The sequence below is a fragment of the Talpa occidentalis genome, unplaced genomic scaffold (genome assembly GCF_014898055.3).
Source record: "Talpa occidentalis isolate TD23 unplaced genomic scaffold, MPIMG_talOcc4v2.1 talOcc4.4, whole genome shotgun sequence".
NCBI classification, from domain to species: domain Eukaryota; kingdom Metazoa; phylum Chordata; class Mammalia; order Eulipotyphla; family Talpidae; genus Talpa; species Talpa occidentalis.
The window spans coordinates 38,191,364-38,216,993 of record NW_023604295.1 but is presented as its reverse complement, the minus strand read 5'-3'; the positions used below and the strand labels follow the sequence as shown (position 1 = coordinate 38,216,993).

General features: G+C 42.0%; 2 protein-coding genes across 9 annotated transcripts in view; both read left to right on the top strand.

Moving 5' to 3' along the window:
- The window catches only part of FGF12 (fibroblast growth factor 12), a 638,738-nt gene that overhangs the window by 67,340 nt on the left and 545,768 nt on the right, over positions 1–25,630 (top strand). The window lies entirely within an intron of this gene.
- MB21D2 (Mab-21 domain containing 2) overlaps positions 1–25,630 on the top strand; it is a 101,247-nt gene that overhangs the window by 68,055 nt on the left and 7,562 nt on the right. The window contains exon 1 of one of the 8 annotated variants that reach the window (XM_054700445.1): positions 19,645–19,778. The exons of the other annotated variants lie outside the window; for them this stretch is intronic. The gene's annotated coding sequence lies outside the window, so the exon portion shown is untranslated. Of the gene's footprint in view, positions 1–19,644; positions 19,779–25,630 lie in introns of those variants that run through there. 8 annotated transcript variants of the gene reach the window in all.

The window sequence follows — 25,630 nt, the reverse complement described above, 5'->3', positions numbered from 1 at the left end:
GAGAAGAGCCTTTTGAGGAGCCGCTCTAAAATTATTTTGGTTTACTCTCTTAAGTACTTGGCTTGAGGAGGAGGTAGGATTTCCTTGCCAAGATAGGGTTCGCATTCCTGCAGTATTTGAAAAGCTGGTCAAGGCATTGGCATGAAAGGAGACAACCCACGCAACTTGGGGAAGAGTTAGTCTAAATGTGATTAGAAACAAAACAAAACTAATGGTATCGATTTTAAAATTTGTCTCCACCTCCTTCTAAAAGGACCTCAAGATCTTAAGGAAAAAGACCTGACTATATCATGACCATTTAAAATATAGGACAAAGTCAAAATCTCATAGGGAGAGTTTTGCAATGGCAACAATTGACAAATGTATATAATTTTTGTTAAAATTGTTCTTTTTGGGGGGAGGCATGAATGTTATGTGAAGGATTCCTGACAGTCTAAGCAAGAAAGAAATAAAAGGTTGCCTGGCAACTTCTATTAACTGATAAAAAGGAAATAGGTCAGCCTGTCAGGAAATGATTTTTTTAATATATTTATTATGTCAATTGGTATATTATAAATATGGATTAGTAGGATTTTGTATCACTTCAGTAAGATTCCCAGCTGAAAAGTACTGAAGTTTTTTACATTGGCCTTCAGTAAAATTTTTTACAGGGTTGAAAGCATTTTGTTTATGGGGCATAACTAAGGCAACCTAAGATTGGAATTTTCTGTTTGATGCAAGAAAAAGTATTAGTAAGTAGATGGATATTATCTTGTTTAGATCAGTGTTTTAAAACTTGTGAATTCTTAACTGCCTGGGCCCTGTGTTAGCATATAGATTCCAACACCTGCTCCTAGATTTACTGAATCAGACTCTTTAGGCAAAGGGGCTGGCAAAAGGCCTGGATGTGTATTTAACAAATGTACCAAAGTGATTTCTTAGTCTGAAGCAAGTTTAGGGGGCATGGCCGTCCGTAGATGGTTTCCTTCTAAGGGCTATATAGCAGTCATTTTGAGCGTACATTGTGATAGGAGCCTGAGGCCATAGCATTAAAGGTGAGATGATGAAGCCCTACAGAGTCCATTTAATTAGCTGGTCTGGAACCATACTGCCACTTCCCTTTCTCAAGCCCTCATGCTTCAGGCCTCTGCCAGCAATTCCTCCAGGTGCCTTATCTGTGACACCACTGATCCTTATCACATTTCCATGTGGTGGGCAAAGCAAGTACAACACTGCATTTCATTGATTTTAAGATGACATTTCCACCATTTTATACCTCTAAATTTAGTAGACATTTTTAAATCGATGATGTATGAATTTGATGATACCTTTCTTTCTGTCTTGGTATATTTTTGAAGTAAGAGTACATCTTTGTATTCAAAGGTATCAAGATTTGATGAAATGGGCTTGTTCTTTTCATAGCAGAGGCATCTGAGACTTTCAGAAGGTGATTGACCAACCATGGGAAACCATTACTAGTTGGGGGAGCTCAGGCTCAGACCCAGCTCTCTGTTCTTCCACCAGGTATTTACTGTGGAGTAACCAATTACCCTGACCCTTACGACATACGACAAATATGTCAGTTCACACAGTTTCTTGGAGCCAGATTTGGGAGTGGCTTAGCTGGAGTGTTCTTATAAAATTGCTGAGAAGTTGTTAGTCAAAAAGCTCCACTGGGGCTGGAGGCTGCACTCACATGCCAGCTCCCTGCCTAGGCTGCAAGTTGGTGCTGGTGCGGTTCATCCCCATGTGGGCTTATCTAGAAGCTCCTGCTAGTGCCTACAGCATAGTGACCAGCTTCTCCCAGAGCAAGTGATCGTTTGTGGACCAAGACAGGAAAATGCCAAAATGCCTTTCATGACCTCACTTTAAAAGCTCCATGGTAAAAGATTGTCACTTCCACAAATTCACTTTGGCACACACACCAACCCTGACTCAGTGTTCAAGGGACTATGTAAGCCTTAAGTGTCCAAAAGTGAGAATCCTGGGGGGCTGGCTGTCCTTTCACACCTTTCTGCATTTCTAATTCATTTTTGTCCTGATCAACTTGGCCATCTCATGCCCTTAGGTCAGATTCTTAAATTGAATGATTGAAAACTCTGGGATTTCTATCCCATTCTAGCACTCTGAAACTTTAATGTGCCTTCAGATTCCCTGGGTCTCCATTAAAACACAGACATTGATTCAGTAGGTCTAGAATGCAGCCTGAGATTTTGCATTCTAATGAGCCGAACTCTCATAATAATGCCCTTGCTTCTGGTCCATCAATGAATGACACTTTGAGTAGCAAAATGAACTGAGCCAGGCAGGCCTCCAGTACCGCTCTCCCTAGGCGGCCCTGCAAACAAAACTCCTCTCCTCCAGGAGCACCCGTCATCTCCTTATTTTGGCGGAGAGACAAATGGTTTGGGGAACTAGCAGAACCAGCTACTTATGTTGGTTAAGGGAAAGAGGAGGCAGAGAAGAGCCCAAGCTTTATTAGGTAGGCAGCTCACTGCAGCTGTGAGCCTCTTTATGGTGAAGGTCAGGTTTCAGACAGCAACAGCTGGGTGCTCAAAATGGTAAGGTAATTAGCTTGCAAAGTGTGGGGGGTGGGATGGAACACAAACAGTGCTTAAATGAAACGTGCCAATGCATTATTCAGAGCTTAGATGCCCATTGGTGGATTCCCCAGCCTCCTCTCTCATCTCTCTCCCCACCCCCACTCCTCTCTCTCTCTCTCTCTCTCTCTCTCTCTCTCTCACACACACACACACACACACACACACTAGCAGTCATGAAAACTAGACCCACAATATATTTCCCTGAATAAATGAATAAAATAAAAATTAGAACTGAAACAATTTCATAAATGCTTTTACACTTTAAACTGTTGATTGGATGTAAAAAATGACTATCCTTGGCTTTTGCCTGCCTTCTTGCCCATGGCAAAACCTTTTCTGAGTCTTCTATCAGCTAAGGAAAGCACATCAGACTCTAAGGTCAATAAGAGAACTATTTCTTTTTGCTTCTCTCTGTCTTGTTCTCTCTCTCTCTCTTTCTCTCTCTCTCTCTCTCACTCTCGCTCTCTTTCCAATATACACATGAATAAATCAACATAATAGTCATGAAAGGGGACTCTTGAATCTTATGGATCCAGCAGGAAAACACAGTGAGTTTTCTTTAGCGGTGCACACAGAACTCCTCTTTCAAGTTCTCATGGTCATTGGAGACCTTTGATACATATCCAGTCGGTCATTTATCACTCTTTATCAGCCATGCCAGTCCATAACTACAGAAGCTAAAAATTGCTGTTTACTGAGCACCTATTATGTGCCAAACATATGCATTGCATCATTTAATCTTCCAGTAACCTGAGAGGATGGTTATTATCACCCCCAGTTTGCAAAGGAGAAATCAAGTCTGTGAGAGGTGAAAGCCTTTACCTTACACAGCCAGTAGGTGGTAGTTTTACAGTCTGTCCCAGTTTCAGTCCGAGACTGGTACTTTGTGTCTATGTTTGCAGGACAAGATGTCCGGAGAAGGGGAAAGATAAATGATAGACTATCAAAGTTGGAAGGACCCTCAACATTGAGTCTTTGCACTTACTCTGTATCTGACCTTAGTAGGGGAACTAGGATGCATTTCACTCGACCTCTGTTCCAGAAGAGTCTACACATGAATGGGATATTGCTAGGGATCACGATCATTATCTGAGGGTACCAGTTAAATATCCACCAGTCAGTCCATAGATGGTTGATGGGAATGCAAAATGGCATAGTCACTTTGGAAAACTGCGGAAAGTTTTAAGAAAGTCAGACATATACCACACACTTAATAAGTGGTATAGTCATCACACTGCTAAGTATTTCTATTTATGTCCACATGAAGCCCTGTACACAAATGTTTACAAGAGTTTTATTCATATTAGCCCAAAACTAGAAGAATCCAACTATATGTTCATAGTGACCACTATTAACCACTGTAGTAGTGAATAGAAGACCACTGTGTCACTTTCATACAATGAAATAAGAAGGGGTGAGCTATTGTTGTGATGAATTCAGCATGAATGAATCTTAAAAAGCATCACTAAAGGAAGAGGGTAGCATGAAAGGCTACATACTATCACTTGCGAGCAATTCAGGAAATAGCAAAACTGTAGAGACAAATCAGACCAGAGATTCCCAGGGGTCTGGGAAAGAGGATTAATTATAAAGGCGAAAGAGGAAATTTTAGGGGGGGTGGTGATGAAAATCTATGTGTTAATTGTGTCTGTAGTTATGTAACTATATAACATTGTCAAACTCATCAGACTATATTTGAAAGGAGTGAATTTTATTACCATAAGTTATACCTCAGTAAAAATGATTAAAAACATATCAATCAGTTCAAACTGCCACTCTCCAGATGGGGGACTCTACCATGACCTGTTACTGCCCTGTGAGTTTGGAATATGGTCTCAGCCTGTCTTGAGGCAGAAGTGAGCAGGAACTTAGACCTCCCGTCTTAGTTCACAGCCCATGGGACTGAAGTACGGAACCTTAACTCTCAGTCAGCACATGGGGGATTTTTAGAATCTCTCACTGTGCTGCTTATCAAACTGTTGATCTGCAATTTGGCTACAGGGCTTCTAATTAAAAAAATAAACTTGCATTCAGCAGGATCCAAAGAACATAAAGCTCCAATAATGAACTTCTGTGTGTGTGTTCTATTCTACTTTTTTGAGGTGTGTGTGGGGGGAGACAAAACTGAATTGTTTCTGAATTGTATGGCATTCTCATCCAATTTGTCCAGACAGGACAAAATATATTAGAGATTCACATTTCATGTCTTCTTGTGGAACGCAGGTGAAATTTGGAGTGAGCCAGAACTGGTTTTACTTTCTCAATCTTTTGCTTCCTAACTTCATGTTTTGAATTAGATTCTAGTGTATACTACCAAGTACCATGTACTATTTTCGGTAATGCCTGTTGTACTCAAAGGGCATAATTTGGACTGAAAGTAAGCATGCTAGGGTCCAATATAATGAGAATTTGATGAGTGTTAAAGGTTGCATATGGAAGGAAAAGAGCAGTGTTTTAGGTGCCAATGATTGTTTGGTACCTCTCTTCTCTGCCTATAAAATAGAGACCATTATTCCTACCCCCAAGGGTTTCTGTGAAGTTTAGATGAGAGGCCGGGGCAATGGGTGTCTAACTCAGTTATGATTGACTTTACTAGCATGTTCAACACTTGGCTATGTTGCTTTATCCACATTGCTTTCAACCTTACCAAACAGTATCCCCAATTGTGTAGCTGTTCCAGTCCTAGTAAGTAATTTTTTAACAGTTACACCACTTGACCAGAGCCACTGGGCTGTGTAGAAATCAGTGAATGACTGTGGTTCAGAATCAAGTCCTATTTTTAAAATAATTGGCCAGGGAGGTTGGGAAGGAGTGAAATTCTGCTTCTTAATTTGAGCCTTGTTTTTAATTTTTTTTCTTTGTAAAGAAAGAAGGGGAAAAATTAGGGCCAAAACTAGGGATGTGACTGAATACCAAGCTTGAAGGGAAGAAGTTCTCCTCAACCTTGTCTTCACACAGCCTTCGCTATCCTTGTCCAGAAATGTACTCCTGCCTTGACACCTTGTGCTGTTTAGGGTCCAACTAGAGCCAGAGAGTCAGGGAGACATTCCACCTGCCCCTCAGCAAGGTGCCTGTCTGTGATCTCAAACCCTGTCTGCCTTCTGAGATGTAGAGACTAGTTTAATACCAACTGGAATGGTGTTGATTTTATTAAACTTGTTTTTCCTTTTGTACAATTGCAATGTTATACCAAGGAAGTTGTCCATCTTCACTTCAAAGTACTTCTCATTCTGTCACACAGCCAGGATAAGCCTAGATTTACAAAACACCAGTTAGTTTTGATAACCTAGGACAACTGGCAAAATTCCAACTGGCAAAACTGACCAAAGATAATAGAATTGGTTTTATACTATGTATATGAAGCCTGTCTGCCCCTGTCACCCCCATTATTATGCTTCCTGAGTCTGGGCTCGCTTTACCTTTTCTCAGCGCTGTCTTCCAGATAGTGCTCAGTTAGACTTAGATTCCAGTGTATACTACCGAGTACTGTATGTCATACCTGTTGTTCTCAAAGGGCATAATTTGGACTAAAAATAAACACATGAGGTTCCAATATAATGAGAATTTGATGAATGATAAAGGTTGATATGGACAAAAAAGCATAGTAGTTTAGGTGCCGGCTGTCACTAGTTCCTGGGGTAGAAATATACTCTTCAATAGTGTAGAAGCCTAAAGACTAGAAAATCTGAGTCAAGGCTGGTTGTCAAAGTGGGAGACTTACATAAAGACAGACTCCCAACATCAGCCCCAGAGCTGTTTCCACTAGCCCACACCACATTCCCTTTGTGTAGGTTATTTAATAAATTCATTTCACAACCCGTAGAGCACAGTAGGAAACAATGCAATTACTGAACCATAGGAACACAGCTGCCAACATCTTGTTGATTCAGAATTGTCCAAACACTTCTGTGTGGGGGCGGGACTGATGCAATTTGCTGGTTCAACAGTTGACATTGATAAATTGGAGTTTCATTTCCTCAGCCTTCTGTTGGAGGTGCTAATGAGCATTGAAAGGCTGGAGACAAACAGGAGGGAGAGAGGGGAGAACCCTGCCTGATCTACATGCTAAGTAATTGAGCCTGGATGATTTAGACTTGACACTGCCAGGTAATAGGTGGACACATTTGAAGGCACTAAAAAAGACCAGAGAAAATTAGCAGTGTGAAAATTTTAATATTTAAGTTCCGCTTGCAGATTTTATGGGATGGTGTCTTCATTTATTAAAGAGAATGTTTATTTTTCCTAATGTCTTTGATTCCTGAAATATATATATATAGTATTTCATAGGGCACTATGCCAATATTCCTTGGCTTTTGGAAAATGAGGGGGTTGGACCAGATGACCTCTGAGGTCTCTTCCATAATCTGCCTTTTTTTACTTGCTTGGCAAGAGGGTTTTTCTTAAATAAATTGCATTCCTCTACACACACATTTATCCAAGCCTCCATTTTCCCCATTCAGTTTCCCATTCATTCAATACGGATTTTAAAAGATTGATTTATTTATGCAAACAAGAGCAGAGGTGTGGGGGTGGTGGGAGGATTCACCAGAGACAGAGTGGGGAGCAGAACAGGTAGATCTATTGAAATATACTGCTGAGGGGAGCAGTGGACAAGACAGGAGAGGTCTACTGTGCCATGTGGGTCAGCTCCCTGGCTGGGGATCGAACTTGTGTTGCAGTGGCTGGCAATAGCTGGATAACCCTGAGACTTTAACCCCTGTGCCACCAAGGAGTTCCCACAAATTCACGCTTAATATATCTCTGCCCTTCTTTCCTTCAGCTCAGAAATACAAACACTCTTATCACCGCTTCATGTGTGATGCTAGACTTGTATACCAGAGCACTGTTTTAAGAATCAGGGGACCTTGATCAAGCTCTGACACTCACAGACTTTGTAGGCTTTAATTATTAGCATTACCTCTTTGGCATTCATTGTCCTCATCTATAAGATGAAGTGTGTTAAAACACACTTTTGAGATTGATGAATGCTAGTGATGAAATGTTTCCTTCCATTTTGCTCAGAGAGAAGCAAAAGCCATGGCAGATAAACTGCCCTGCGCATGGCCACAGGGAGAGTCACTGCCCATAGGAGTCACTGCCCATAGCCTCTTTCTTTGAACCTCGTATTCCTTCATTCAAGTCACCCTGATAATGTCGAGTTGTTATCAGATTTTATTATTTACAAACCAGTCATTTGCACTCTGTGTCTGTTAGAGTAACTTTTAGTTGGGTACTTAAAAGGCATGAGAGTAATAGAGCTAGTTAGCAAGATCCCATTTTATTAATGAATTCTCTCCCTACCATGCCTGTCAAAATTGGTGTCTAGAATGAACCTACATCACCTTTTCTATTGAATCTAATATCAGGGATAAATCATTAAGTAAAGTGACAGTAGAAACCACTCACCAGAGCATCCCAGGTTCCTCTTCAACTACATTTAGAAACTACTCTTGTTAGGAATGAAGAATGTGAGCAGATTCCCCACGTCACATTTTCCTTTGGATTAATATTATGTCGAGCTTGCTTGTGGCTCAGTCACTAGCTTCTCTATCATTTACTGTGAATAGTGTTTGTTGGTAGCTTAGGAAAGCATTTAGGAAGATGATGGCTACATACTTATTTGCTTAAGATCACATCACAGATTTGCCTGCAAAAACATCCCAAGTAATGCCTAGGCTCTGGGGTGCCCTTTTAACTCAATTTTTAACTGAAGTGCAATACTCACTTGTTAGCCTGGATTTGGGTAGCAGGGAGCCAGCCCTATGGTTAGAGGGAGAAGGCTGAGCACAGTTTTGAAACTAACAAGTCATTTCCTTGGTTCTGCCTATTGCAGACTCCCCCCCAACACCCTCTCTCTAACGTCTATCCTCCAGGCCTCCAGCCTCAGCTGTCCCTCCATGACACTTTGTTAATGTACAAATTACTATCCACTCTGAAGCAACTCTCCCGTTGCAGAAGGGAAGGTGGTCTCCACAGTGGTGACAATGTCACTCTTCTATTGAACACGTTTCTACCAAAGAATAAATGATAATAATTAGCATTTTAACTTCCAAGAAGCACTTAAAAACCTGTCTCCAGGTTCAATTTTTCTTGTCTGCACCGAGATTTCCCAGCTCCAGAACCCCTGGTATTTGAAAGCTTCCATTACTTTGCCACCCCTCTGGCCACAGCAGAGTTGTGAGGATGCATTTGAGGACTAGAGCAAAGCAGATGTGAAAGGTCACCACGCACCTGTGCAAAATATATGTAAGTCACCTCTGACTCACCAGTCAGACCCCTGGGTTCAAAGTTCAGATGCGGAGACTATATAAGTTTGGGCAGTCATTTAACCTGAGTCTCCATTTCTTCCCCCTTCCCAAGGGCATCATAGATTAATAATGAAAACATGTGAAGAGTTCTTGGACTCAAGCAGATGTTCATTGAGTGGGCCAGATAGTGGCACTGGCAATATCAGGCAGCAGTGGCATCAAAGAGAATCTTCAAATAAGTGCTCTGCACTTTGTGATTTAAAGGGTACATCATGCCAACAACTGTTTTAAATAGATTTCTGGAAATGGAAATCAGGCGGTGGAACTATGCTGTAGGTATCCAGGAGTTTGCCTCCAGGTACACGCAGAGGAGGCTGGGAGTGGCCATGAGGAGAGTGGGACTTTTGCAGGGAGACTGGGGCAGACTCGAGCTTTTCCAGTCCAGCAACCCAGCCTGAGTGGTCGCTGGACTGTGAGCGCTTTCATCAGCAGTCGGCGGTCGTCTATCGGAGACGAAAATCAATACCAGGAGGAGAAGGTGACAAATCATTCATTGCCCAGAGACTGACTGTAAATCCAGTGCCTGTTATTTTCTTTCTAACCACTGTAAAGAAACCTCCACTCATGTCACCTTTCCCTCACCTCTGGACTTGGAAAGGTCTTTAGAAAGACCTGCTATTACCTTTTGTGTTGCTGGGAATTGTTGATTCCAGAGAATTAAATATGTATTCTCTTTCATTCTGCTTAAGTCATGTCAGCATTCAGAATGTCTTTATTTTCTTTTTTGCATCTGCCCCTTAGTGCTCGTGCATTTTGGAGACTTCATCTGCCAGAAGGGTCTGTGTGGACCTCAGTGTGTCTGAGGGGGCCTATGCTTACACCTGTTAACTCTGACTTGATACAAACTCACTTTTTTTTTAAAGATTTATTTTTATTTATTTATGCATATAAGAACTGGGGTGCAGGCTAGAGGTGCAGGGGGTGAGAGGATTCGCCAGAAACAGAGTAGGGAGCAGAACAGCCAGATCTGTTGAAATACACTGCTCAGTGTACTTCAGTCCTTCTGCCTGCTCTGCTCCTGCTCTGGCTCTGGTGAATTCTCTCACCCTCCCGCGCTTCTGACTGTACCCAGTGCTTGTATTTAAAAAAAAAAAAAGAAAGAAAGAAAGAAATACACTGCTGAGGGGAGCAGCGGGCAAGACAGGAAAGGTCTGCTGCATTATGTGGGTCACCTCCCTGGCTGGGGATCGAACTCATGCTGCAGTGGCTGCGGATAGCTTCATGATGCTGAGACCTAACACCTTGTGCCACTAGGAAGTTCCCACAAACTCACTCTTAATATATCTCTGTCCTTTTTTCTTTCAGCTCAGAAACACAAACACTCTCTCCATAGACTCCTGAGAGCTTTAAAGACTTCTGGTCAACCAGTTTACTTGCTAGTGAGGACCCCTTTCAGGAAGAGGGCACCAGCACTGACCCTGGGTGGCCCTGGGTGTTCTCCTGCAGTAGCTGCAGGGCTGGACCTTGACTCTCCAAACTGCCTGCATGCCTGCACAGTCCTGACATACCATGGAATATCTGGAAAGGGGTAAAAATAGTCCAGTGAGCGAGTATTCTTGGCAAAAAATCAGGTCTTTTTATACAACTTTGGAACGATAGTTCAGGGATGTGGGACCTTCCCCCTCCCATCCCCCCTCATCCCCCAACCAGTGTTCTCTAGAGAGTAGATCTTTTGTAAGCACTGACTTAATTTTCTGCTGAAGGCCACCCTCAGGAAAAATTGGGAAATAGCCAGCTTGATATGATACAGTGATTCCTAAATGTTTTTTCCCTCCATTTGAAAACTGCAGAACTCTTCCTTCAAATGGACACATCAGAGGAAGTCCAATATATAAAACAGATAAAGTAGTTGAACCCAGGAGAGTGGGTTCTGTGCATTTGACATTCAGTCTTTCCTTGGACTTCTCAAGCCTCCATGCCTCCACCCCCACACTCACCACAGGTTCTCCAGGAGGCTCAGTCCTTGGAACTCACTTTGGAAGCCACCATTGCAAGGAGAAGTCAGTGTTTGTCACTTGGCCAGCCCTGTGTCACTGATCTTAGGCAAATCCCTGAACCACTGAACTTGACTTTTGTTGTAAATGAAGGATAAAGCATCAAGCTGAAAGATTTTTGCATGTATGTGTTAAGATAACAAGTAGAATGCATGCTTCATAGCAGAAATTCTGTAAATGTCAATCCCTATCTCTCTTGATTGCTTATTTTTCCTGCCCTCTTTCAATAGCTTTTTTTCCTTAGATGTCCTCCTCTGCCTCTTCCAACCCGGAATCCTGGCTCTAGGCCACTCCAGATATGCCCAACTCTCCAGGAAAACTAAGAGTCACTTGTATATCCCAGCATCAGCTCTATCTTCCCCAAGAGCATTTCCACCAGCAGCTCCAGATTCTTGCAGAAGAGCTCGGTCCCCAGCTCTCAGATACTCATTTGGTTGAGTCTTGGCTTGAACAATTGACTTTCCAGGGATTTGTATCCCAGGACTTTGCAACCATTCATTTCCTGTGACCAGCATTCTAACTTCTCTTCCTGCTTTAGAACTAACCTAGGCTGCTATGTCATTTTGCTTTGGAAGCATTCCTTAAATCCTTGCTTTCTGTAAAACGGCATTCGAGACACAGGACCACTGGGGAAAATAGGGTTATGAGCAGATCACTCAAAACCTATTTGACTTTATAACCAGGACATTAACAAAAGCAACAGCAATATTGAAAAATAAATATCACTCTAATACAGGATTTTACCTTTAAAAAACATTTTAAGGTAGCTTGTTGAAAAGTCTTATAAGGAAGGGCTGAAGTTGTGGGATTTTGCAGACAGGATAAAATGCACTAAAATCACTGAAAATAAAACAAAAAGCATTTCTATGCAGACCATATGCCAATCTGAGTAAAGAAGAACATGAGCATCAGTCTCTCCAGGGATTACAGCTTTCTGCTGTGATTGACTATATTTTGTTTAGTGGCTATTCCTGGGATTTATGAAATTTTAATTTTCTGGACAAATTACATCTGAACCAATGCAATGTTTATTGTGTTGTCAGAATTTCACTATTTGCCAGCACTTGTTCACATTACAATGACACTGTCATGTCAGAACACACTATTCCCACATCTCAGGAGCCTAGTCCCAGACAGAGAGCTCAGGGGGATAACAGTGAGTCAGGCTCCACCTGTGTCCTGTGCTTGTGAGATGTGGGAATGAATTCAAATGGCTTTAGTACAAGTCACACCGCAAATCGTAACATCAGTTTTATTCAAAAGGCTATGCAAAGAAGGAAAGGAAATATGTCCGATGGTGAAAGTCTCTACTGAGTCAATCAATTTAATTGCTAGTCTCTTCTGGAAATACCCTCACAGACATATACCTAGAAATACTTAACCAGAAGTCTGGACATCTCTGATGCAGTAAAGTTGATTACCCGAATGCCTGCCTTAGGCTGTTTGGAATCATTGGTTGTGATACTTTGTTCTTAAAGAGTATTTTCTAATTTTCTAAAGGTTTAATTTATCCATTTCCTCTTCGAGCCTCATGTGACCTCACTGGTAGACAGACATTTTTCCTCTTTACTGATAAGCAAATGGAAAGACAACAAGTAATAAACTTTCCCCATCAAAATCAGGTATGAATTCATGGAAGATCAGGACTGTAACCAAGGTGTCTTATTCTGTCTCCATTACAACCCCACTGTTGGGTTGTAAATTCTGTGACTGTGATAAACTAGTAGTTTTCAAAGTGTAGCCTTGGACAGCAGCCTCAGAATCACCAGGGAGCTTGTTAGAAATGCAAATTTTCCAGTCCTACACCAGGCCTACTGAATCAGAACCTCTGGGGGCCAAGAGCCAGCAATCTGTTGTTCTAATCAATTCTCCAGATGATTGTGTGTGATGAGAATCACTGTGGTAATGACAGAATCCATTCAGTATCTAGGATTTCACTGCATTTTGCTCACATATCAAATTCATCAGAGAATAGAAAAGATGGTATTAAGCTAAAATTGGCTGAAAAAATCAGTACATTTGTCTTTTTCTTCCTTTCCCCTCTGCTCCCTCTATCATCCTACCATTCAGCTATTTTGTGATAACTTTTTATTAAAAGTATTTTCCTCCCTCCCGAAGCCCTCATTCATTCAAGTTCTACATTAGTTGACACTTACAAAGCATAGGAAAATAAAAGGAAAAAAACAAGAACTCAGGGAAAGAGATTGTTAAATAAATAGACAAATAATGAATTTTTTTTTTTCAAAAAAGTCACTTTCTCAGGTAACAAGGTATAAATCAGTGTAATTGACTTAGAGAGTGCAATTTTAAAGAGAAAACTACATTTTCACAATATCTGCAAAATTTCAGAAACTGCCTTGTGAGCTTCATGTAACTGTTTCAGCCAAGTATTCGAATAGCTTTGTGAAAGAGGTGGTATATTCTTCATTTTTTTTAAAAAAATGAAGAGACTAAGCTTTCAAAAAGTCAAATAACTTGTCCAAATGTCACACAACTATTAAATCATGAATTAGAGCTCACATTCAAGCTTTTCTGTATCTTTAATTCATATTCTCTCTATCACTTAGTCACATTATTTCTCAGGGCATCTTTCTGTTCCATAGGCCTTTTTCATCCCAAAGTCATGAGATTGTATCAATGGAATGTGTGAAGTCCAGCCATTTCTCTAGGATTCCTGCAAACAGCATTGGGCATTTGGGGCTTACCAGTGAGAAACATTGTTTTTGAAGTCAAAATCCATTTCTCACTCACTTTGAGAGCATATCAGTAAAATCAGGTATGCATTTTAAAAATTTATATCCAACCTACAGGGCATTTTCTCTCCTTTTTTGAGAGTTGGAGCATGGCCAACAACTGCAAAGAAAAATTAGGAAGGCATGCTCTCTAGTGGAAACACTGAAAACTTCAAATGATTTTGCTGAAGGCTTTCTCCCCAAACCACCCTCCAATCTTTAAGAATAGAATTACGGTATTTTTCATTGGAAAGTCACTATCACAAGTTTTGGATCTGTGCACAAGTGTAATTATTGTCATTATCTTTAAAATGGGATTTTTGCATCTCACAACAACCACACGAGGCTCTGAGAAGCTTACACAATTGTTTAAAAGAATGCTTGTCCTTCTGTCATTTTCCCACTTCACTATTAAACTTAATCTGACTGGACTTTGGGGAGGACACAGTATGAATATGGGTGTCTCTATTTAAAGCCATCTGTCTAAATTCACCCCTCTGACAGCTGATAGCTCTGGAAAGTGTACACTTCTATTCAAGCTGTGTGGTCTTTGGTTTCAAGGACTGAGTTGTAATTGTGCCCAGCCCCACAGCTGACACTCCCTGACCCACATATATACTCCCAAGTGAGGGGTGTGTGCTGAGTGCCCTTAAGGAGCCTTAGTTGTTTACAAGATTGTTTTGTCCAAGCTCCAGACTGACTAGGAGACAAAAATCAATCACTGTCTGATGGACGGAGCAAGCAGAGGATGCAAAAACATAACTGGCAGAAATCTAGCAAAAAAAATTTTTTTCACTCAAAGTAAATTAGTAATTGGGAGGTTAGAGATCTATTTGAATCCTGACAATGAGAAGCATGAGAGATTTATTCCCGCATCTCAATTACTGTCCTGTTCCCAAAGTCCCATCAAAGCTCATCTTTCCTCATTTAAGAACAGCTAATTTCAGCTCCTGGGATGTTTAGAAAATTACTGGCACAGTGAACTCCTTCCTCTAACTTCACAGCATTGCTTTTCTTGATGCCATGCAGTTCAACTCTCTGTTTTCAATAGAGGAGGACATTCAGTTTGGTTTTCAAAAGCATTTCAACATCTAGTTTAAAAACATGGTCTCTTGGAGATTATTCTTCAGTCCTTTTGGGGTAGGAGATGGGAACCTACATTTTTCACAAACCTTTGGAATCCAAAGAGTCTGGAACTGAGGATCTGGACTTTGGATTCTTTCCTTGCATTTTGTCAGGTGATGTGCTGTGTCACCTTTGCCTTTTAGGCCTCAGCAACCTGGTATGTACCGTGGCAGTTAAAGTACCTTACCTTGAAAATCAGTTCTGGCCCCAGTAATTTTTGATGCATTCATTCATTGTGTGGGGAACACACACACAGCTTAAACATCATCCTTTGGAATAAAAGTTATCGTTAAACTAATTCAAACAGCATACTTCAACAGTATAATTTTTTTTTAAGTCTTCTTATTTCTCCCTTAACAGCCACCATTTTAGTTCACAATTTCTAGCTAGAAGACTGAAGTCCACTGGTCATTCCTACACCAATGATAATCGCCCCATTTTTTTTGATAGTCGGAGAAGTAGGAGAAAGAAGCTCTCCCAAAATATCATTCTCCCATTTCAGTGTGAAGAGACTCACTTCTTTTGCTTTCTCTTTGACAGTCCCTTTATTGTACAGGCATGGATTTAAAAACACGGCAAAGAGCTGATCCTTTTCAAATGATCATGCTTTATAAGCTGCAAGTTCCAACCTCCTCCTAGGGCTTTGACTAGTTGTTTTTTAAGTCTGTCTTCCTTTGATGCAAACATTTTCAAGCTCAAACAATAAAGTTTTTTGGGTTTTTTTTTTTTTTTTTTTTGCCCAGATACTCAAAGTATTATTAGGTAGTAATTACCAGCTAGACAGTTGTGGCTCGGAAGCAGGATTCTGCTCTTTATTAATCTGTCAGGCTGTCACTATCTTTTTCTCTGCATTTTTTCCCCTTAGTAACACTTATTTGATCCCTTAGTCCTTTCTTAAATTATAGGTATGGGGATCATTGTAATAATCTGAACTTGCCTGTAGACCATCCTAGCTTTATACAATGGGAAAACTTCTGAGACTTTTTAGCTGAGTTATTTTTTATTATAATTTTATTTTTATTTTTTTACATCATTGTTCATTTTTAAACAATATTTGCTCTCCCCACCCCCTCAGGTGTAGTCCCCATAGAGTTTCCTTCACCGATGCACCCGTGCACCATCACCTCAGTCCCCTGTGCTCCTCCCTCCCTCCCTCTCTTCCCTCTCCCTCCTCCTCCCCTGCAGGATGTCTCTGATTTATAATTGTCCATTTTTGCTTTGTTGTGTTTTGTACTGTTACTTTTTTTACACTGATGTCTTATTTGGTTCTCTATATTCCTGAGTTATTTTTTTGAAACATATTTTTAGGATATTACTACTCTATGGCTTGGAAACTTTATCAAGCATATTGGTATTTGGCATCTGAAGCTGAATTCATTTTTGTTTGTTTCCTTTGAGGTGTAGCAAATGAGAACTGCAACTGTCTTAGGACAGGGACAGAGTCTTCTCTATAGGTAGAGAATCAATCATCAGCCCTGCTGCCTGCTGAAATAAAGGCTCTTTCAGGCTTCACTCAACCTCCACAGTCTGTCAGCTACTGAATTACTACATTTCCTCTGGGAGACCAAAAGGCAAATGGGAGTTATGTGGTGGCATGAAGGTCCTGAGGTGATGCTTTTAATATAGTGTTTTCAAGTCCTAATTCCTTGCTAAGCCTGTTTCGCCACCTTTTCTTTCTAGGATTGCAGGACTTTGCTCCCAGCTGTAAACTTTTAGTAAATGAATGGAGTGTGGGAGCCATCTGCTGGTGATTTTGGGGAATTACTTAGTAAGAGGGAATCATTTTATATATAAGGTCTGTTTTTGCTCCGGAAAGGAAAAATTCACCATTAAAAACTTAAAAAAAAAAATAAAGTATTAGACTTCGATCTTATATTATATTGTAATTATATAGTTGCTTTTCTCCTAATCTCCAGCTATGATATGTCCAGCTATGATTATTAGCTGAACGTTGGTGCTTTGGAAAATGTCCTAGAATTAAATTATTTTTGGAGAACAGAAGAAGCCTTTGTGCAGTTACCAAGCATTTATGGTAATCTATTTCACAGGCTCTTAACTTCTCTTTTCCATCTTTTCTTAGTATTTAATGTGAGTCCCTGCTTGCACACAGTGGCTGGAAATGACAGTGTCAGATTGACCCTATCAATCTAAGTTTATCACTGTAGGGGCCGGACAGGGCACAAGGCAGGTTTTCTGATCCCATGCAGACCGGGTAAAGGAGGAATCAGAGTCCTCAGTAGTTTTTCAGGTTTTTTATTTGGGGTTCACCAGGCATATGGCAGGCAGGGGTGCTGGCTGGGGGACTGGGAGGCTGGCAGGCCTCCCAGCCCCCAGCAAGTCTTCACTCTATCTGGGCTCTCTGGCGTTCTCTGCTTCTGCTTCGGCTTCTCCTTCAGGTTCTGCTGCTGCTGGCTGGGGCTGCTGGCGTCCCCCCGTGACGCCGCCCTTAAAAGCACAGTCTTAGCTCAGCTGAATCCCATCTACCTATGCCCACACCCTATTCCAGGTGCCCACCATCAGGCATGCATTCAGGACAAGGATCCATCATCTATCCTGATGGCGGAAGGGCAGAAAAGCCTGACATTTTCTTTACCCTACAGTCCACCCCCTCAGGGTTTTCTGCCATACAGTCTATACATATATATACAATTTTCTAAGCAAACAAACAATGCAGCCATGGCCCACAAAAGCAAATACATCAAATATAACAAAATACAATATAACAAAATACAACAGAACACAAATAAGTCCAGGCAGGGCACCAACCAAGTGCAAAAGACAATTATTGGTACCAGCAGATGAGCCACCAAATCTGCTGCCGAAGGCACTGCTCATACGAGGGAGGGGAATCACTCACGGCATCTACTATATCACACCAGGAGCCGTCAGGCTTCCTGGCCTTCTCTGGCTGTAGTCTAGGCTACAAGGCACACAGCATCCACCCCCAGGATGCACTAGCTCTGGGATTGGCAATTTTATTCTGTTGGGGGTAATCGCCAACCCTCAGGGTTTCTGTCTGCAGTCGCTCCAACACTCGGCCTTCATGGCCACCCATGCGACTCGCAGACCCCTGCACTCAGGCCAACCCACTGCACAATCACATGGGTCGGGGATCCAAACTCTGCATTCGTTTTGGGCTCCACCCCAAGCCACATTCCCCACCCATCCCCCAAGGACAGGTTCCTCAGCTCCTCACCCTCGCTCAAGAATGAGCAGGGCATCACCCACAGGTGATTTTACGAGACTCACAGTTCTTCAGCATACCCAGGCTGCTTAACAGCCGCTCAGGGCTTCTCAACTTATCATCAGTACCAGCTTTTGCTTTCTTAGTTGGCTTTTCTCCTCCACCTGGCTGCTGGGCATACACAGGCTGCTTTTGGCCATCTAGGCCCACTGGCCACCCCTAGATTCCCATCTCCTGGGGTTTACAAACAAAACTGTTCCATCCCCAGGGTCCCAAAACATATCAACCTGCAAGGTCCTCCGCCTTCTGGCGGGATTGTCAGTCCAAGTCCATCAGTTCAAGTCCATTGGCCTCTCCCTGCGTCAGCAACGGCCTGCTGCCTCAGGGGTCATTGGCTGGTCCTTTCCGGTGTTGGTGGCTGGTCCTTTCCGGTGTCGTTGGCTGGTCCTTTTGGGCGTCTCCTTCATGCCAGGTCTCGTCCTGTAGCTCGTGGGCGTTGTTCACCTTCTGTGCCGCCATGGCGCCTCCAGCGTCATCACAGGCAAACAGTCTGTTCTCCTTAGTCCCTCCAGGTCTTCGGAGGGCTCCAATACCCGTCTGCATGGATCTTGCCGACTTACGCCAATTGTAGAGGCCGGACAGGGCACAAGGCAGGTTTTCTGATCCCATGCAGACCGGGTAAAGGAGGAATCAGAGTCCTCAGTAGTTTTGCAGGTTTTTTATTTGGGGTTCACCAGGCATATGGCAGGCAGGGGTGCTGGCTGGGGGACTGGGAGGCTGGCAGGCCTCCCAGCCCCCAGCAAGTCTTCACTCTATCTGGGCTCTCTGGCGTTCTCTGCTTCTGCTTCGGCTTCTCCTTCAGGTTCTGCTGCTGCTGGCTGGGGCTGCTGGCGTCCCCCCGTGACGCCGCCCTTAAAAGCACAGTCTTAGCTCAGCTGAATCCCATCTACCTATGCCCACACCCTATTCCAGGTGCCCACCATCAGGCATGCATTCAGGACAAGGATCCATCATCTATCCTGATGGCGGAAGGGCAGAAAAGCCTGACATTTTCTTTACCCTACAATCACTCTGACAGGTTTTATCCTGGAAGATTCCAGTAAACTCTCTTCAGGCTCTCCCACCTATTTATTCATTCAGCTGACATCTATTGAACTTGCGCTGTGTTGGGTTAGGAGATACACAGGTCATCAGACACAGGGACAACAGCAGGTCAACAAATAATTGATAATTGGTTTAAGCATAACGCCAAAGAGAACATGGATAGAGATCACTGAATGGAGAAATTAAATACAGTGTTCAGAATCTTTCCCATATAATTTAGAGTAACATAGTCAGATTCATACCAGAGATTAAAAAATATGAGGATAAGTAAAACAAGGATGGCGAGTGTAACTGAAGTTCAGTGATGGGTTCATGTTGACTTGTTATGGAACTCTCTCTATTGTGGTATATTTTTGAACATTTTCAAAGTAAACTCGATTTTGGACAAGGTCTTTGCTAGCTAGTGGTAGTTTTAAGATAATTTAAAGGGGATTTCTTGACATAAACTGGGATGCTCTTAAGCTAATTAGCAACTGTGAGTATGTAGTGTGACCACAGAGGCCCCTTTAATTAACAGGGATGTGTTTTCTTAGGCTGCTGGCTCCCAAGGAGGATATCTCTTATTACAGCTCATGGTGCCAGTTGCATTTTTTTAATTATGATTTTTGTTTTAAGACACAGAATTCTTCATGCTCCATTCCCGCATGCTTCAGTGTGCCTGACAGGCTGAAAAGAAGTGTGACTGTGGAAGTGTCCGCAAAAAGTAAAGACATTCTTGCTTCAGAGCTCAGGAAGTTTCTGATTTTGTGGTTAGTATTTCCTTTGGTGATAACATTCCCAGGCATCCTCTGTCCATTTCCCCAAACTTCATAGTAGAAATTTAGTGAATATGACTAAAATGAAGACTTTGTTGTTGAGTTAAAATAAGCAAATTAGACTATGCATGTGAATATATGGGAAGTTTTCCATAGTTTGTCTCTAGGGCCAGAAAGAATTCCAAGGAAGCTGTTATGATTAAAATACTTATGTAATGTGCTTTCAGAAGAGTCTAAGAGTTAAGTGTGCATTGCACACTCATGCACACACACATGCACACACACAAGTATGTGCCACAGCACTAAATTTCTTTAAAAATCATTAATCATCATATCTTTAATATGATCCTTGACCCCATTTTGGTCATATACTTCAGTCTCTGGAGATGACTAAAATAAGCTTTTAATCTGCTTTAGAAATCATTTTACTCCAAAATAGAATTTGCTTCATTTTTTGAATAGAGAAATAAGCTTCCACTGACTGTGTTCTTATATTTTACATGGCAATTTCAAAGTCCTGAAGATAATAAATTGGTTATTCTCTTAGGAGAGCCCATGGAATGCTGGAAAGCAGCACAGGAGAGTGAAAGGGTAAGGAATCATTTTGAACTTGGATCCTAGCTAGTTACTATGATCACAAACAATTCATTTGATTTCCTCCTCTATATATATTTGATACTATTGCCCACTTGGAAATATCTAAAGGATTGAATGCGTTGATGGAGGTAAAACTTTTTTTTTAAGCTTTATTTATTTATGCATACAAGAACTGAGGTACAGGCCAGAGGTGTGGGCACGGGGGGTTGGGGAAGGCTAGGATTCAACAGAGACAGAGTGGGGAGCATATCAGGTGGATTGACTGAAATACACTACTGAGGGGAGCAGTGGGAGAGGCAGGAGAGGTCTGCTGCACCATATGGGTAGCTCCCTGGCTGGAGATCGAACTCATGCTGCAGAGACTGTGGATAGCTTCACAGTGCTGTGCTTAACCCCTTGTGCCACCAGGGAGGCCCAGATGTAGGTAAAACTTTCAACTTAGGTGTCAGTGTATAATAGAGCAGATAGACATTTGTGCCCTTCTCATAGGGCCCTTGACATGAGATATACAATTTGGAAACATGTTCCATTAAATGAATCCAATCCTTTTGTTAAGTATGTTATTGCTATGTTTGGGATCCTTCTTTTAAAGTAGGCAGAGGGCCTCTCTGGTGGCGCAGACGGTTGAGCTCAGAGCTGTAAAGCTGTCCACAGTCTCTGCAGTGCTGGTTCGATCCCCTCCGGCTCCGGAGATACCCACATGATGGGGCAGACCTCTTCTGTCTCGCCCGCTGCTCCCCTCAGCAGTGTATTTTGTCAGTCTGCCTATTCTGTTCTCCACTCTGTCTCTGGTGAATCCTCTCACCCTCCTGCACATCTGATCTATACCCTGATTCTTGTATAAATAAATAAACCTTTAAAAAAAGTAAAGTGGGTAGAGTTGGGCTACTGTAAAGGCAAGAACGGTCACAGTGCAGGTTTTCTGATCCCATGCAGACCGGGTAAAGGAGGAGTCAGAGTCCTCAGTAGTTTTGCAGGTTTTTTATTTGGGGTTCACCAGGCATATGGCAGGCAGGGGTGCTGGCTGGGGGGCTGGGAGGCTGGCAGGCCTCCCAGCCCCCAGCAAGTCTTCACTCTATCTGAGCTCTCTGGAGTTCGTTCTGCTGCTTCTCGGCTTCTTCTTTCGGCTTCTGCTTCGGCTGCTGCTGCTGCTTTCTCTGCTTCGGCTTCTACTGCTGCTGCTACTGCTGCTGCTGCTGGCGTCCCCGTGACGCCGCCCTTAAAAGCACAGTCTTAGCTCAGCTGAATCCCATCTACCTATGCCCACACCCTATTCCAGGTGCCCGCCATCAGGCATGCATTCAGGACAAGGATCCATCATCTCTCCTGATGGTGGAAGGGCAGAAAAGCCTGACATTCTCTTTACCCTACAGCTACACACCAGAAATGACACAGAGGAAATCAAATGAGAGAGAGAACAGCAGTGTCCAGCATTTCTTATTGCCCCTGTGATGAGTCACTCATGTGTGGTGAGAGGGCCTTTGAGAGTAGACATTGTAGTTGTCCACCTTCAGTCGTGGGTTTATATTGGGAGGCCACCTCAGAAGACTTAAATTCCATCAAATTTGTATTTTTAGTCTTCACTCATGCTGAAGATTCTAAATTAATCATTTATTGGGGCAGGAAATGCACTTCCTCCACAGGCAGCAATTTTAAAGAAGTCTACCCAATAGTCAAGAGTCTTCCAGTTGCAGATGAGAGTGAATGTTTCTCTGTGTGCCTTCTATCAATACTTACTGGAATCATAGGTAAAGCCCATTTCTTCTTTACCAGGACAACTCATAAAATATTTGAACATGATCTTGTGACCTTCTTGATTTTCTGTTCTTAAAGCTAAACACTTTTCATTCCTCTTCCTCTTCCTTTGGTGAGGAAGTTTATTCATTTCCTTCAGTGTTATTATCTCAGCTTATAATTATCTATTCATTAGTGTGTGATTATTGGATTAATGTAAAACTGTTCATGCTCTTTATCACGTATTTCTGGCTTTCCATTTCCCCAGCACAAGGGAGATTACACTTTCTTCCCAGGGGTTGGGGTGGAGCATGTGACTAGTTTTGACTAGTGATTTGAAAATGATTTATGTCATTTCCAGTCCAGAATATTCAACCTCTGAGAGGAGAATCCTACAGGGCTTTCTTGTGCCCCAGCAGAGAAACTCTGAAGTCTAGCTAGGGCTTGTTCTGTCCCAATAGGTAGTGAATCAAGGAAAGAAGATCTCCTTGGCAACTCCCAGTGGCCATGTAACAAGAGTGAAAAATAAGACTTTGTTGTTTGAAGTCAGTGAGATTTTTTTTTAATACAAGAGCTGGGGTACAGGCCAGATGCGGGGGAGCGTGAGAGGACTCACCAGAGACAGAGCAGGAACAGAACAGGCAGACTGACAAAATATACACACTGCTGAGGGGAGCAGTGGGCGAGACTGGAGAGGTCTGCCTCGCCATGTGGGTTGCTCCAAGGCCGACGGGGATTGAACTGGCACTGCAGAGGCTGTGGACAGCCTCACAGCGCTGCACTCAACCACCTGCACCACCAGGGAGGCCCCGAAGTCACTGAGATTTTAGCTGTATTACTCAGAATCACCTCAACCGGTTGATACCATCAACTTCAGGGTTTCTGAGGAAATGTTAGGCATTATGTGGTAAAGACTGTGTGTTTGTCTTTACCTTTGTATCTTGAGTGTCTGCTGTAATGCTGTTTCAGAGGAAGTGCTAATACTTATGTTACATACTCTGATTATCATGTGAATAATGAACAAATCAAATCTGATCGTGAATGCTATCTCCATCATTGTAGTCTGAACTTGGTCTTCTTCATTATTCCTCTTCCAAAATGCAGATGCCGCCAATGCTTTCCTCACCCACCCCCATCAAATTAAGTAATTAAATAACTTGCCTATTTATCCCCAAATCAGAAAGGCATACAAACCACATGCATCTGGGCCACAGGCTTAGGTAATTTGACTTATTTCTGAGTATCTCCATCACAGACTCATCACTTCTGAAGATCAGGAAGGGGTCACCTGGACCTCATTGATGCATTTCTGTGTTTCTTCTGTAGCCATTTGTTACTGTATTGGCATTACTCTTGCTTTCCACTTGCTACAGTTTTGATCTTTCCAGACTGAGCGTTTTCAAGTAAATCCTTTTGTAAAGTGATAGTCTGTAGCTCTCATACCCTGTTGTGGAGGTGGGAAGCTGCTGGTTGACTCCAGTAAGACTCCCCTAGTCTTTCCTACCAGTTCTGATTAGCAGAAACCATGGGTTTTTAAACTATCCTAAGAACTCGAAAGAAAAGTGCAAGACATAAAACATAATGCTGTAATAGTTAATATTAATGATCACTCAGAAGGTGATTGAAAAGCAGAGAGGTTCCATTGGTGTCTTACTTTTGTTATTGCCAGGGTCCTATAGTCTATTTGGGAAGACAAATAGCTTCTTGCAAAATCACAGATCCATCCTTCTTTATGATAAATGTGGCTGCTCAGATCTCTTCTGCTGCTTGTCCAAGGTCACCTAAAGCTTTGACCAAGGAAAGCACAAAGTTGGCACTTTGCCTTGAGACCTCTGCTACTTCTTGTCAGCACCATGCTGCAACCCTGTCAAGTCAGGTCATTGTCACAGGGAGAACAGAATGTCTGCACCATTCTGACCTTCACAGCTAAAGTGGGAATGAGACAGTGCTGTTAATTTGCCACTGGGGCTGTGTCACCTTGAGTGAGTTCTTTATCTTCTTTGAACCTCAGGTTTTCCCCTTGTAAAGGAAGGGGCTTCATACAAATTATTTCTGTCCATGAATGAGAAAAATGCTAAAATCTTTACCAAAATGGAGTTATTAAAAACCCTATAGACTTTTGACTTCTTAAAAGAAGGAGGCCAGGTCCACTTGTCAGAATGTCCAATTAGCATGACAAAAGCTGTAACCTTTGAAGCATATATCATAATATCTTTAAGGAAGGTTTGAAATGGTTTATTAGCGACCAGGGAGACTATTCCCGTAGGAAATGTATCAGAACACAGAAGAACTTTGTCAACATCCTCCCCATTCTCTACCCTTCCTACCATTAAGAATCGCTGCCAGGGGGCCCTCCCTGGTGGTGCAAGGGGTTAAGATGCAGCACTATGAAGCTATTCACAGCACTGCAGCACTAGTTCAACTTCTCCTGACTCACCCACTGCTCCCCTCAGCGGTGTAATTCAGTCAATCTGCCTGTTCTGTTCCCTACTGTCTCTGGTGAACTCTCTCAACCCCCCTACCTCTGGCCTGTACCCCAGTTCTTGTATGCATAAGTAAAAATAAATCTTTAAAAAAAACAAAAAAACACTGCCAGAATAAAGCCCTGTTATTGCTGTGCAGCTTGAGAGGGGGAGAAAAAAATGATACCTCTTTTTTTATGAGACCGTGAATATTATTGATATTATTGAGATCCATGTCTTTTTAATCTACATATGAATATTTTATATACACAGTCAAAGATTTAGAGATCAATAAAATGTATCTAATTCTGTAGCTTTAATTACAAGACATAAAAGTTTTATCTCTCTATAGATCTTTCCCCCTTCAACTTAGGTAAGCGATTCTTTAAAGGAATCTATATAAGCATTAATTTTACTTATCTGTTTAGTATTTATTAAGCTATCTACTTGAACTCTCACATGTCTATTGGAGTAGGACTGTGAAATAAGAGAAGCCAAAAAAAAATGATACTTAGTTCTTGTGTTTGGGTGTTAACAAGCTGATATTGTATGTTTGAACGATGGAGGTTAGTAATTTGAATTCAGTAGAACATGATAAAGTTTTAGTCATTAGAATATAAGGCAGTCAGGAATGGAGTTCCATTTTTCACTTGATAGTCTAAAAATAATCAGCAAAGAATTAAGTGCTGACATGGAACTCACTCTTTAAACTTGAGGCCTCAGTCCCTATATAAGAGAGTTATACTAAGGTCTTTTGAAGAAATAAACCAAAATCAAGGAATCAGTTTCAGGAAAGAAGACTGTGGAGCAGTTTTTTTTTTTTTTTTTTTTTTTTTTTACTTTGTGTTTTGAAGAGCTAACATATGTTAGTGCTTCCATGAGAAAAAGGGATCCACCCAGGGGAATAAGCTATCTCTTCCTCCTTTGCTTTGCTGCTAACAATCTTAGTTGTGTATGCACATTTTGTTCCCACTCATGACTTCGGATGGCTTAGTAAGAGCCACACAGCCAGAGTCACTTCTTCTTACCCTCCTGGAATTGCACAAAAATCCT